Below are 12,194 nucleotides of genomic sequence, written 5' to 3'. Positions count from 1 at the left end.
GACATGAACATGCCTGGTATGAACAGGAACTTGGTATGTTTGAAGATGCCAGTAAATGTACTAGTTGAGGACAGGAAATCAAACCCTAAAGCCAGGGAGAGTTAAAAGAGAGCTAGTACTCCCTCCTCTGTGTTCCCAAAGCACATATTACAATTTATAATAAAAGACCATTTTTCATGTGTACAATTGATTCTTTCACTATATTGTGAGCTTCTAAAAGAGCTGGAACCTTATCTTACTCATTTGCCTGTCCCTAGCACCCTAAGTAGCACTTGGCACAGAGAAGAGGCTAAAAATGTTTATTGAAAGTATAAAGTCCCTTAGAAGAGGCATGCTAAATAGGAGAAAAGACAGGCACACAGGCATAGTATTTTAGGAGATTGCCTATTATAGTTCTGCCTCTGACATGAACCAGCTGTGAGACCCTAGAAAGCTATTTACTATTTCTAAGACCTGGTTTCTTTATTAGAAAAATAAACTTATCTTTCCAGATCACTCTAAAGTTTTACTATAAGAAAATAAAATCTAGATATATTGGAAGTTTGCTTATGATAGTTAAGTACCAGTTTTCATTACATTTAGCATCTACAAAAAATAGGATATGTTAAAAGCCCCAAATTTTGAGAGTTTAATTCACTTTAATTAACACACTAAACACTTAAAATTAACTCAACTCAATAATAAAATCAATACACTGTGAGAAATATACTTTTAATTTCTCCAGATATCTCTAAAATGAAAATATTCTGTTCTTACCATTTCCATGTAAAAGTTGTGAGGTTGTTATTATTTGGTACTAGCTTACTTTCTGACTGGAAAGAGAATTATTAAATTTATGTCTTAAATTGAATCGTTCTATTAATCTTCTAGGTGATGCCCTTGTAAAAGAAAATAAAAATTGTAGATGTACTGTATGTCTTTATTCTTCCAAAATGAGGGATTTTTCCAAAGACTGAGAATGTTTAAAATGAATTATGTAAGTGCATATTTATTTGTTTAATTATCTGTGTAAGCCATAGCATAATGAAAATATTGTAATTAAGCCACTTTTCAAAGAAACACTAAGGGGAAAATTGTAAAAATCATGGATGGGGAATTAATGCACACAAAGACTAATAGCTACAATAATGTTATTCAGAACTGTGCTGGTAATTTGCCCCTTAGGGGGTAAATTTGGAAAAAATATGTATACAGTTTTATCATGTGACTCTCACTTAATGGATATTATACTGCAAAAGCCACACACACCACACTGAACATTCAGTAATAATTATTTCTTTTAGTTATTCTCTTGGTGGCTTCTCTAGTATCTGTAATTGCCATGTTCTCAAAAACAGCACTCTTTACATGGCACCTGCCCAATGAATAAAATGGACTGGCAGTTACAACATAGAATTAGCAATTAGAGATTTTTTTTTTCTTTCAAAATTTCATTACTTAGGGCTTATTCTAAAGAGGAAAAATAAAATGAGTAGATGGAATTTTCCTATCTTGAGACCTAGGACTCTCAGCTGGTGGGGCCTTTTTCTTAAGTATTTGACTTAGAGATTATTTGTCAAATATGTTAGAGAAAATGGTTTGCTTTGTGGAAAGGATAGTAATCTACAATTTATTTGGGAACTGTAAAGATTATTCTGTTTTTGCAAGGCTTATTCATTCTTTGTTCTTATCATTCTAAATCTACTCTTTGCCCCAGACTAACCCTTGTGCATTGCATCTCCCAGACTCACTTGTTAGCTGGCTTCCAGTTGAGTTAGCCAACAGGAAGGCACCAGCATATCATGAAGGTCTTTGGCGCCTCCTCTGTATCAGCTTTTCATCTCCAAGACTATAGCTCCTTATGGTACGAACTTTCTTCCATGACTCCAACTCTCATTGGGTTTCTGTATCTCTCTTTATATGTTTTATCCTTTTCTACCCCGAGGGAGTTAACTGCATCTTACTATTGCTATCTCCAGGTGCCTCATCATCCCTGTATAGTCCCTGACTTGTTCATGTCTTTTAAGTGCTACTTTAATGGAGATCTCATCACTTGAACTATCTGCAGTGAATTCTGTCTTCTTCCAAGACATTGACCCATAAATCTTAATGGCAGTGCACTTAATAAAAGTCAATAATAAATAACTTTACCCTGTTGAGTTGCTTGATTATAGGTCAAATATTGCTATTACAGTTATCTCCATACTGTTTCTTTAGGTAACAAAGTACTGTAGTGGATACTAAACTGGTCTATCCAGAGAAGTAAATTACTATAGTAATTGAAGATAAAAGTACTTGCTCTTTGCCTCAATTTGGGATAACACTGAGGGTCATCCCAGCTCCAGAACTTGCCATAGATTGTCTGATTGGCTAATGAATAACTTCATTAGTTACTTCAATATGGATGAGCTTTTCTCTTTGCCCAATCTTGCATATATATCTCCTGACAGAAACCCTAAAAATCTTCTGAATGCGATTCTCAATTTCTGAGACTTATTCCTGTCTAAATCATAAAGTGACTGGGATGAGCTTAGACCTGAGATAGTAGAGGAATATAATTAAAGCCCCATATTCAGCAAATATTTAGACCATGACTATATGAATCAAAACCTTCTACAGCGTATCATGAATAAACTGCTGTAGTTATTAAATAGTGCAGCTACTACTGAGATTAGAAAAATAAATTTCCTCCCTTATAGTGTTAGAGCTCTTTTTACTAAGCCCCACAAAGAATGACTTTATTCTGCAATAATATGTGCTGTATTTCATCAGGGACTAGGTAGGTAGATATTTCAATTGTGCCAACTAGTGCTGGCTCTCAAATCATTTCTCTTGTTTTGTAGCTTCCATCCTCCCTTCTTTCAGGGATGTGGCTGTCCCTGCCTATTGCAATCAGTTGGTTGCATGGAGCCAAACTAGAGCATATGTTTCTCTTTGAGGCAGCCAGTGTGTTATGACTCTGAGGAGTGCAGAAAGTCAGTCTTCAAACAGAGTTGATCAGAAGCAATCACTGAATTTAAAATGCTAGAAAAAGATTTAAAATTTGAACTGCAAAGGAAAGCATATTGAGAGGGATGTATGCATGCATGCTAAGCCACTTCAGTCTTGTCCAACTGTATGCAACCCAATGGACTGTAGTTCACCAAGCTCCTCTGTCATCATTCTCCAGGCAAGAATACTGGAGTGAGTTGTCATGTCCTTTTCCAGGGGATCTTCCTGACCCAGGGATTGAACCTGTGTCTTTTACATCTCCTGCACTTGCAAGTGGGTTCTTTACCACTAGACCACCTGGGAAGCCTCAGTTAAGAGGTGTGGACCAGGGCAAAACTAGGCCAGCAAAAAATGAAAGGAATTACAGGCATCTGCACAAAAAGTCTTGGGCTTTAGAGATTTGCCTTCAAGTGTGTTGATAATGAATGAGGCAAAAAAAAAAAAATCAAGATTATTTCCAACATCACAATACTTCTTCTCTGAATAATTCCTAGAGTAAGGACCTTTAGTAAATGATGACTGCTTTCTATCAGGAGCTAGGGAGGCTCAGAGAAGCTATGGACAACCAGCATCCTCAGTGCAAGCTATTGCAGTCAGCTAGAATGGATGAGAAAGCCAGAGTGTTAGAAGCAGCAAAACAAGTGAGTTAGGCACAGAACCTCTAAATCTAAGGCAGTGTAATCAGCAATGTCCATAAAATATACATATGAGATAAGTGCATATCTGAAATTACATTTAAATGGATAAAGTCCACTGAAAATGATCAATAACAATTTTAAGGCTTCTTTATAAGATCAAACCTCACACAACACTTAGAGGTTTTTTTTCTACACAGAAGAGTAAGAAATAAAATCAAAACAGAAAAAGAAATGAGCATAGTTAATGATTGAAAAAACCCTAAATGACCAATCAATCTTCCATGGAAATATATGTTTGAATACTATGGCTTAAAAGCTTACATTATTTTCTGTTCCAATGCTTGAAAGTCAGCAATCGAATAATTTTCTTTGCAATAATGATAGTCTTGCTGCACCTACTTAATATAAACAAAAGATAAAAATTGCTCAATAGCATAATGTGTTTATTTACCTCCCATTCTTCTAGGCAGACTCTAGCTAAAAAAAAAAAAAATGAAGAGGTAATTTAAGGTTAGTCTTTCATGGAAATGCTTTTTTAATGAAAAATAAACATTTTAACTAATACTCATTTTAAAACAGATTTAGAATTAAAAATCCTCTTTGAATTCAGGCTAATAAATTTCAGTTGATTCTAACTACTTTTAGTTCAAATAGATTTTCACCAAAAGATTTCTTATTATAGCAGGCCAGATTTAGCGGGACTGACCCCATGAGCAGGGTAGATTCAGAAACACTAATACAGTTACACATAAAGCAGTCATAATGAACTGCAACTAACTGTAAAAACCATTTTGCAAGGTGGCTCCTGCCCAATTTAACCTCATTCATGCAAGTAATACTTTTAAGATGGGATGTTCTTGAAGTCTCCTGTCATTTTAGAAACTCTTCCCCATAATCTCTCAGGTCGTTTAATCCCATAGTGCCCTAGATGGGTGACTGTGTTTTCCCACAATATCTCAGTGAAGAATAGCAGATTCGTGTTCTGCTCGCCTTTGGAGCCCATTGGCAGGTCTGAGGCAGGAAGGAAGCACATGCCTCCATGGCATGCATGCGTGTGTGCGTGCTGTCACTTCAGTCTTGTCTGACTTCTTTGTGACCCTATTCACTGTAGCCCACCAGGCTCCTCTGTCCATGGGATTCTCCAGGCAAAACCACTGGAATGAGTTGCCATGCCCTCCTCCAGGGGATCTCCTTGACCCAGGGATGGAATCTGCCACTCTTAACATCTCCTGCATTGGCAGACATGTTCTTTACCACTTGCCAGCCAGTCCCAGTTCAGTCACTCAAATGTGTCCAACTCTTTGTGACCCCATGAACTGCAGCACACCAGGCCTCCCTGTCCATCAGCAACTCCCAGGGCAAAACTAGGCCAGCATGAGTTCACCCAAACTCATGTCTATTGAGTCGGTGAAGCCATACAACCATCTCATCCTCTGTCGTCCCCTTCCCCTCCTGCCCTCAATCTTTCCCAGCATCAGGATCTTTTCAAATGAGTCAGATCTTCACATCAGGTGGTCAAAGGATTGGAGTTTCAGCCTCAACATCAGTCCTTCCAATGAACACCCAGGACTGATCTCCTTTAGGATGGACAGGTTGGATCTCCTTGCAATCCAAGGGACTCTCAACAGTATTGTCCAACACCACAGCTCAAAAGCATTATTCAGTGCTCAGCTTTCTTTATAGTCCAACTCTCACATCCATACATGACCACTGGAAAAACCATAGCCTTGACTAGACCGACCTTTGTTAACAAAGTAATGTCTGCTTTTTAATATGCTGTCTAGCTTGGTCATAACTTCCCTTTCAAGGAGTAAACATCTTTTAATTTCATGGCTGCAATCACCATCTGCAGTGATTTTGGAGCCCAGAAAAAGAAAGTCATCCGCTGTTTCCACTGTTTCCCATCTATTTCCCATGAAGTGATGGGACTGGATGCCATGATCTTAGTTTTCTGAATATTGAACTTTAAGCCAACTTTTTCACTCTCCTCTTTCACTTTCATCAAGAGGCTCTTTAGTTCTTCACTTTCTGCCATAAGGGTGGTATCATCTGCATATCTGAGTTTATCGATATTTCTCCTGGCAATCTTGATTCCAGCTTGTGCTTCCTCCAGCCCAGTGTTTCTCATAATGTACTCTGCATATAAGTTAAATAAGCAGGGTGACAATATACAGCCTTGACATACTCCTTTTCCTATTTGGAACCAGTCTATTGTTCCCTATCCAGTTCTAACTGTTGCTTTCTGACCTGCATACAGGTTTCTCAAGAGGCAGGTCAAGTGGTCTGGTATTCCCATCTCTTTAAGAATTTTCCACAGTTTATTGTGATCCATACAGTCAAATGCTTTGGCATAGTCAATAAAGCAGAAATAGATATTTTTCTGAAACTCTCTTGCTTTTTTAATGATCCAGCAAACGTTGGCATTTTGATCTCTCATTCCTCTGCCTTTTCTAAAACCAGCTTAAACATCTGGAAGTTCACGGTTCACGTATTGCTGGAGACTGGCTTGGAAAATTTTGAGCATTACTTTACTAGCGTGTGAGATGAGTGCAATTTTGTACTAACTTGAGCATTCTTTGTCATTGCCTTTCTTTGGGATTTGAATGAAAACTGACCTTTTCCAGTCCTGTGGCCACTGCTGAGTTTTCCAAATTTGCTGACATATTGAGTGCAGCACTTTCACAGAATCATCTTTCAGGATTTGAAATAGCTCACCTGGAATTCCATCACCTCCACTAGCTTTGTTTGTAGTGATGCTTCCTAAGGCCACTTGCCATGCTTCCCCACAAAATCTCACTCCCTTTATGGATACAGGAATTTTGTCAAAACCTGAATTCTAAGATGGCTTATAAAGATTCCCAGCCCAATGTGTTCAGTACATGCCCTGTGAAATTCTTCACAGAAATGCCCTGTGAGTGTGAGTGACCTGTGAATATGATGGGATAGTTTCTTTCTTAAGTTGTGGCAAATATGATAGGATAGTCAATCCTACTAGACTTGAAGAAGAAGATTGGCATATTGTGGGGAGGGAGCATGACGTGGTGTGGCAGGGAGCAGTGGGTGATCTCTAACCTGAGGGCCTCAGTCCGATAATTACAAGGAACTAAATTCTGATAGTGATCACATGAGGCATGAAAGACGTCCAATGTCACATAGCCAGCTTGTTAAGGTTATCAGCTATGCTCATTTGTTCAGTACCATCCTGGGTTCCCAGGTGGCACTAGTGGTAAAGAACCCACATGCCAATGCAGGAGACTTCAGAGACCCAGTTTCAATCCCTGAGTCAGGAAGATTCTCTGGAGAAGGGAATGGCAACCCACTCCAGTAATCTTGTCTGGAGAATCCCATGGACAGAGGAGCCTGGTGGTTTACAGTCCCTGGGATGGCAAAGAGTCGGACACAACTGAGCGACTTAGCACACATATCGTGGTTTTAGCCCTGAATGTTCCGTATTTCCATCCCAAAGAAACCTGGATGGTTGATCAACCTATACAGAGATTTGAATCCAGGCAGTCTAATGTACAAATGGTGTTCTTAAATGCAGCCTGTACCTTCCATTTTAATCACTGTCATTTGGGTGGTGAGGTATGATATGACATGATTTGAATCACCCATGACTGGTCTAACCCTATACTTTGTTATCCTGTAGTACAATTTATCACTGACTCTATGAAGCTTCACTTTGCATCCAAAGAATGAAAACTATGGTTGGGGCTCATGAAGGGCTTCACCAAACTATGCTGCCCTACAATGGCATATTGATTATTTTGAATTGCAGTTACTTAAACAGTGTTCAAACTACAGCAAAATTGTACTTATTTCATGCTAGCAGGTAATGCTTAAAATTCTTCAAGTTAGGCTTCAACAGTACATGAACCAAGAACTTCCATGTACAAGGCGGATTTAGAAAAGGCAGAGGAATCAGAGATCAAATTGCAAGCATCCATTGGATCATAGAAAAATCAAGGGAATTCCAGAAAAACATTTACTTCTGCTTCATTGACTACACTTTTGACTGCATGCATCACAACAACCTGTAGAAAATTCTTCAAGAGATGGGAATATCAGACCACCTGACCTGCTTCCTGAGAAATCTGTATGCAGATCAAGAAGCAATAGTTAGAACTGGACATGGAACAACAAACTGGCTTAAAGTAGGGAAAGGAGTACGTCAATGCTATATTATTATCACCCTGCTCATTTAACTTATTTACAGAGTACATCATGTGAAATGCCAGGCTGGATAAGCCTCAAGCTGGAATCAAGATTGCTGGGTGAAATATCAATAACCTCAGATAGACAGATGACACTACCCTTATGGCAGAAAGTGAAGAGGAACTAAAGAGTCTCTTGATGAAGGTGAGAGAGGAGTGAAAAAGCTGGCTTAAAACTCAACATTTAAAAAACTAAGATCATGGCATCAGATCCCATCACTTCATGGCAAATAGATGGGTAAACAATGGAAACTGACAAATTTTATTTTCTTGGGCTCCAAAGTCACTGTGAATGGTGACTGTAGCCATGAAATTAAAAAATCCTTGCTCCTTGGAATAAAGATGATAAACCTAGACAGTGTATTAAAAAGCACAGACATCAGCGTGCCAGTGAAGTTCCGTATAGCCAAAGCTTTTGTTTTTCCAGTAGTCCTGTATGAATGTGAGAATTGGACCATTAAGAAGCCTGATCCCCAAAGAATTGAATTCTCTGGAGCTGTGATGCTAAAGAGGACTCTCGAGAGTCCCTTGTACTGCTAGGTGATCAAAACAGTTAATCCTAAAGGAAAACAGTCCTGAATATTCATTGGAAGGACTGATGCTGAATCTGAAACTCCAATACTTCGTCCACTTGGTGCAAAGAGACAACTCATAGGAAAAAACCCTGATGCTGGAAAAGATTGAAGGCAGGAAGAAAGGGGATGACAGAGGATGACATGGTTGGATGGCATCACTGACTCAATAGACATGAGTTTGAGTAAACTCTGGAAGTTGGTGATGGACAGGGAGTCCTGGTATGCTGCAGCACATGGGGTTGCAGAGTCAGACACAACTGAGCAACCTAACAACAAAAACAAGTAATGACCAAAGCAAGTGAAACACTGACCCACTTTTCTGTCTCCATGAAAGCAGGAAATGAATCTCATGTGAGAGGTACACTCCCTGCATGTGGAGGTAGAAAGACATCCTATCACCAGAGATAGAAAAATTCTATGTAAACAAATCCGGTTACTTTAATTTACTACCTCAAGGACAAACTCTGCTTAGATTCTTCTTTAACTGAGCATCTGAAACCTGTTTCTTTATTCTAATTCCTCACAAATGTATTGTCTCTTTGTTTAAAAAGTATAGAATCTGACTGGTATGGTCACTTTTTATATCTTATTTCTATGAGACCTCCATGTACAAGAGTTAAGTTTGTTTCTTGTTTTCTATTAACCTGTCCTGTGTTAGCCTATTATTAATCCAGCCACAAGAACTCAAGTGGGTTGTGGGGAAATGTTCCCCCTCCAGGATGCTACCTTTTATTTGTCTCCAAAGAGATGTGGCAGCAGGATGTCCCTCCACTTCTCACAGCAGGAGGAGACCTTCATTTGCCAAGGGGAGTCCAGGGAATAAGGACAAAGTGCATGTTTCCCCAGGGTGTCCTTTCCTGGAACAAGACCTGGAATCACTGAAGTCTCTGAGTGAAGAGACAGAAGGGATTGGTTAGTCATGTCACCCGGTCTGTGACACTGGACTCAACCTCAGCACTCTATCAGGATGATAAAGATCAGGATGAGCTACAGGATCTGAATGCTCAGCTATGCTATGGATTTCTTCTAAAAAAAGACTTCTAGTTCTATTGATATCCATTTTTCTGATGGCTATTGCTCTTGTTAAGAGTCCCATGCCAGAACTAAAGCCATTTTTAAGTGCACTACCAGTCATATTGGAAGAATAATTTCAGGCACTCTCATACATTTCCTTAACCTTCCTGAATTAAAAGCACTTTACTTTTTCGAGATGTAGCAGAAAGAAAGAAAACCACTGAAGGCTGAATTTCTTCTTTTCTAATTCAGTCCCTTGAACACTCCTATCCATGCCTTTCCCCTTCCACAGAAGATTCTTTTATCCTTCAAATATCCTTCTCCAGGAAGCCTTCCCAATTTTCTTTATACATGAATAATGATAAAAAGTTTATATTGTAACATTTTACTATACACAAATAATGATAAATGTTTTTATTGTAACATTTTACTATATGTCAAACACTGTGCTCTATAGGTAGATAAATAGGTAACTAGACAATCTTAAGATTAAATTTATACGTATAATCTTATTTAATCTTCATGACCACACTATGAAGTACATGATATTCTAGTTATCTTAATTCACAGATCATAAAATTCAGTTACAGAGAAATTAAGTAGTTTGCCTGATATCACACAGCTAGGTAGCGTGAAGGCTCACACTCAGACCCACTAACATGAAATTCTGTGTCCTAAACTACAACTACCTCCTGCTAATTTCTCAAAACACCTTTCTTCTAGAAATACTTATTGAGTACACTGCTCAGTTATGGCTTAACCTCTTTTACTTAAGTCTTTACTTAAGTTCAAGTATATGTCTGGAGAAGGGAATGGCAATCCACTCCAGTATTCTTGCGTAGAGAATTCCATGGACAAGGAAGCCTGGCAGGCTACAGTTCATGGGGTCACAAAGGGTCGGACATGACTGAATGACTAACACACACACAAGCATATGTCTTGTTTATTCCATGCATATCTAGAAATTCTTAGATTATAGGAACACTACTCTATGCCTCTTTGAATCTTCAGCACTTAGGATAGGGCCTTCCTCAGTATGAACCTTGGTCTTTATCCAAATATAACATTATAATAACATTTGTCTTAGAAGAAACACAAGCATCAGTTGATTGTATACCACAAGTAAGTATTTGATTTATAAGTGCATAATGTTTTATTTGGGCTTCCCTGATAGCTCAGTTGTTGAAGAATCTGCCTGCAGTGCAGGAGACCAAAGTTTGATTCCTGGGTTGGGAAGATCCACTGGTGAAGGGAAAGGCTACCCACTCCAGTATTCTGGCCTGGAGTATTCCGTGGACTGTATAGTCCATGGGGTCGCAAAGAGTCAGACATGACTGAGTGGCTTGCACTTTACAATGTTTTATTTACTTATTATTATTGAAATATTTGAAAACTGATGAGATGAGAGATATTCATTCATTCATTATATTTCAGCATTGTTTATCAAACATTTATCTACATTTTCTACTGAAAATATACTTTTTTGGAGTACTGAATGAATGCAAAGATGAATTGGATGCAGATATTTGCCTAAAAGAATTTTCAATTAAGGAATGTACATAAATGATTAGAAAGTAAAAGTGAAGATTAATCATGTAAGAGGGACAGGTATTCCTCCTAGTTTGACCTGGAGGGTGAGTGGAATTTGGACAAGAGGAAATGGGCAGAGGCAGTCCAGGGAGAGAGCACTATGGGAACAAGACACAGAGGCAGCCAAGGACAGGATAGAGGCAAAGAACAGTGGTTCCCAGACTAGATGGAATATTAAGAGCAGAAGAGACTAAAAACGTAGGTTATATCATAGTGACCTCAATAGAAGGCTAAGACTTCTAAACTTGGCCCTGAGTGTCTACCAAATGGTATGATAAGAGAGATTTGATTTCAGAAAATTAATACTGCTACAATGTGAGGAACTGACTAAAGGAAAGAGACCTGCATAAGGGTAAATAGTTGGAGATGAGGTGGATTCAATTACGGTGGAGATTATCAATAGTTTGTACCCATAAATCCTCAATAACAAACTAAAGATATTTATTATCTAGATTTCAAGTAGGATTAATAAAATATTGACTCTAAGTTATTTGGGAATCTTCTTAAGAAATTTTAGTGACAGATATCTCCATACAACTCTGGAAATGATCAGTCATACTATAGTTATTGAATCTCAGTTCTACAATCACCTCCTCACTTTTGCCTCCATAGCTCTTTGTTTACCTAGTAGATAATTTATCAGTCTGTCTTTCATTTAGAATAGTGCCATTAGATTTTTCAACATCTACAGGACAGGTAACACAGCACAGATGATACTGTCTAGAAAAGTACTGGTAGTTGATAAGTGTTCATTAAGTTAAATTAAGTCAAAAGTTATCTGCATATCTGAGGTCATTGATATTTGTCCTGGCAATCTTGATACCAGCTTGTGATTTCTCCAGCCCAGCATTTCTCATGATGTACTCTGCATATAAGTTAAATAAGCAGGGTGACAATATACAGCCTTGACATACTCCTTTTCCTATTTGGAACCAATCTGTTGTTCCATGTCCAGTTCTAACTGTTGCTTCCTGACCTGCATATAGGTTTCTCAAGAGGCAGGTCAGGTGGTTTGGTATTCCCATCTGTTTCAGAATTTTCCACAGTTTATTGTGATCCACACAGTCCAAGGCTTTCGCATAGTCAATAAAGCAGAAATAGATGTTTTCTGGAACTCTCATGCTTTTTCAATGATCCAGCAGATGTTGGCAATTGGATCTCTGGTTCCTCTGCCTTTTCTAAAACAAGCTTGA

The sequence above is a fragment of the Ovis aries genome, chromosome 1, assembly GCF_016772045.2.
Source record: "Ovis aries strain OAR_USU_Benz2616 breed Rambouillet chromosome 1, ARS-UI_Ramb_v3.0, whole genome shotgun sequence".
Taxonomy (NCBI): domain Eukaryota; kingdom Metazoa; phylum Chordata; class Mammalia; order Artiodactyla; family Bovidae; genus Ovis; species Ovis aries.
Note: the sequence above shows the minus strand (reverse complement) of the source record.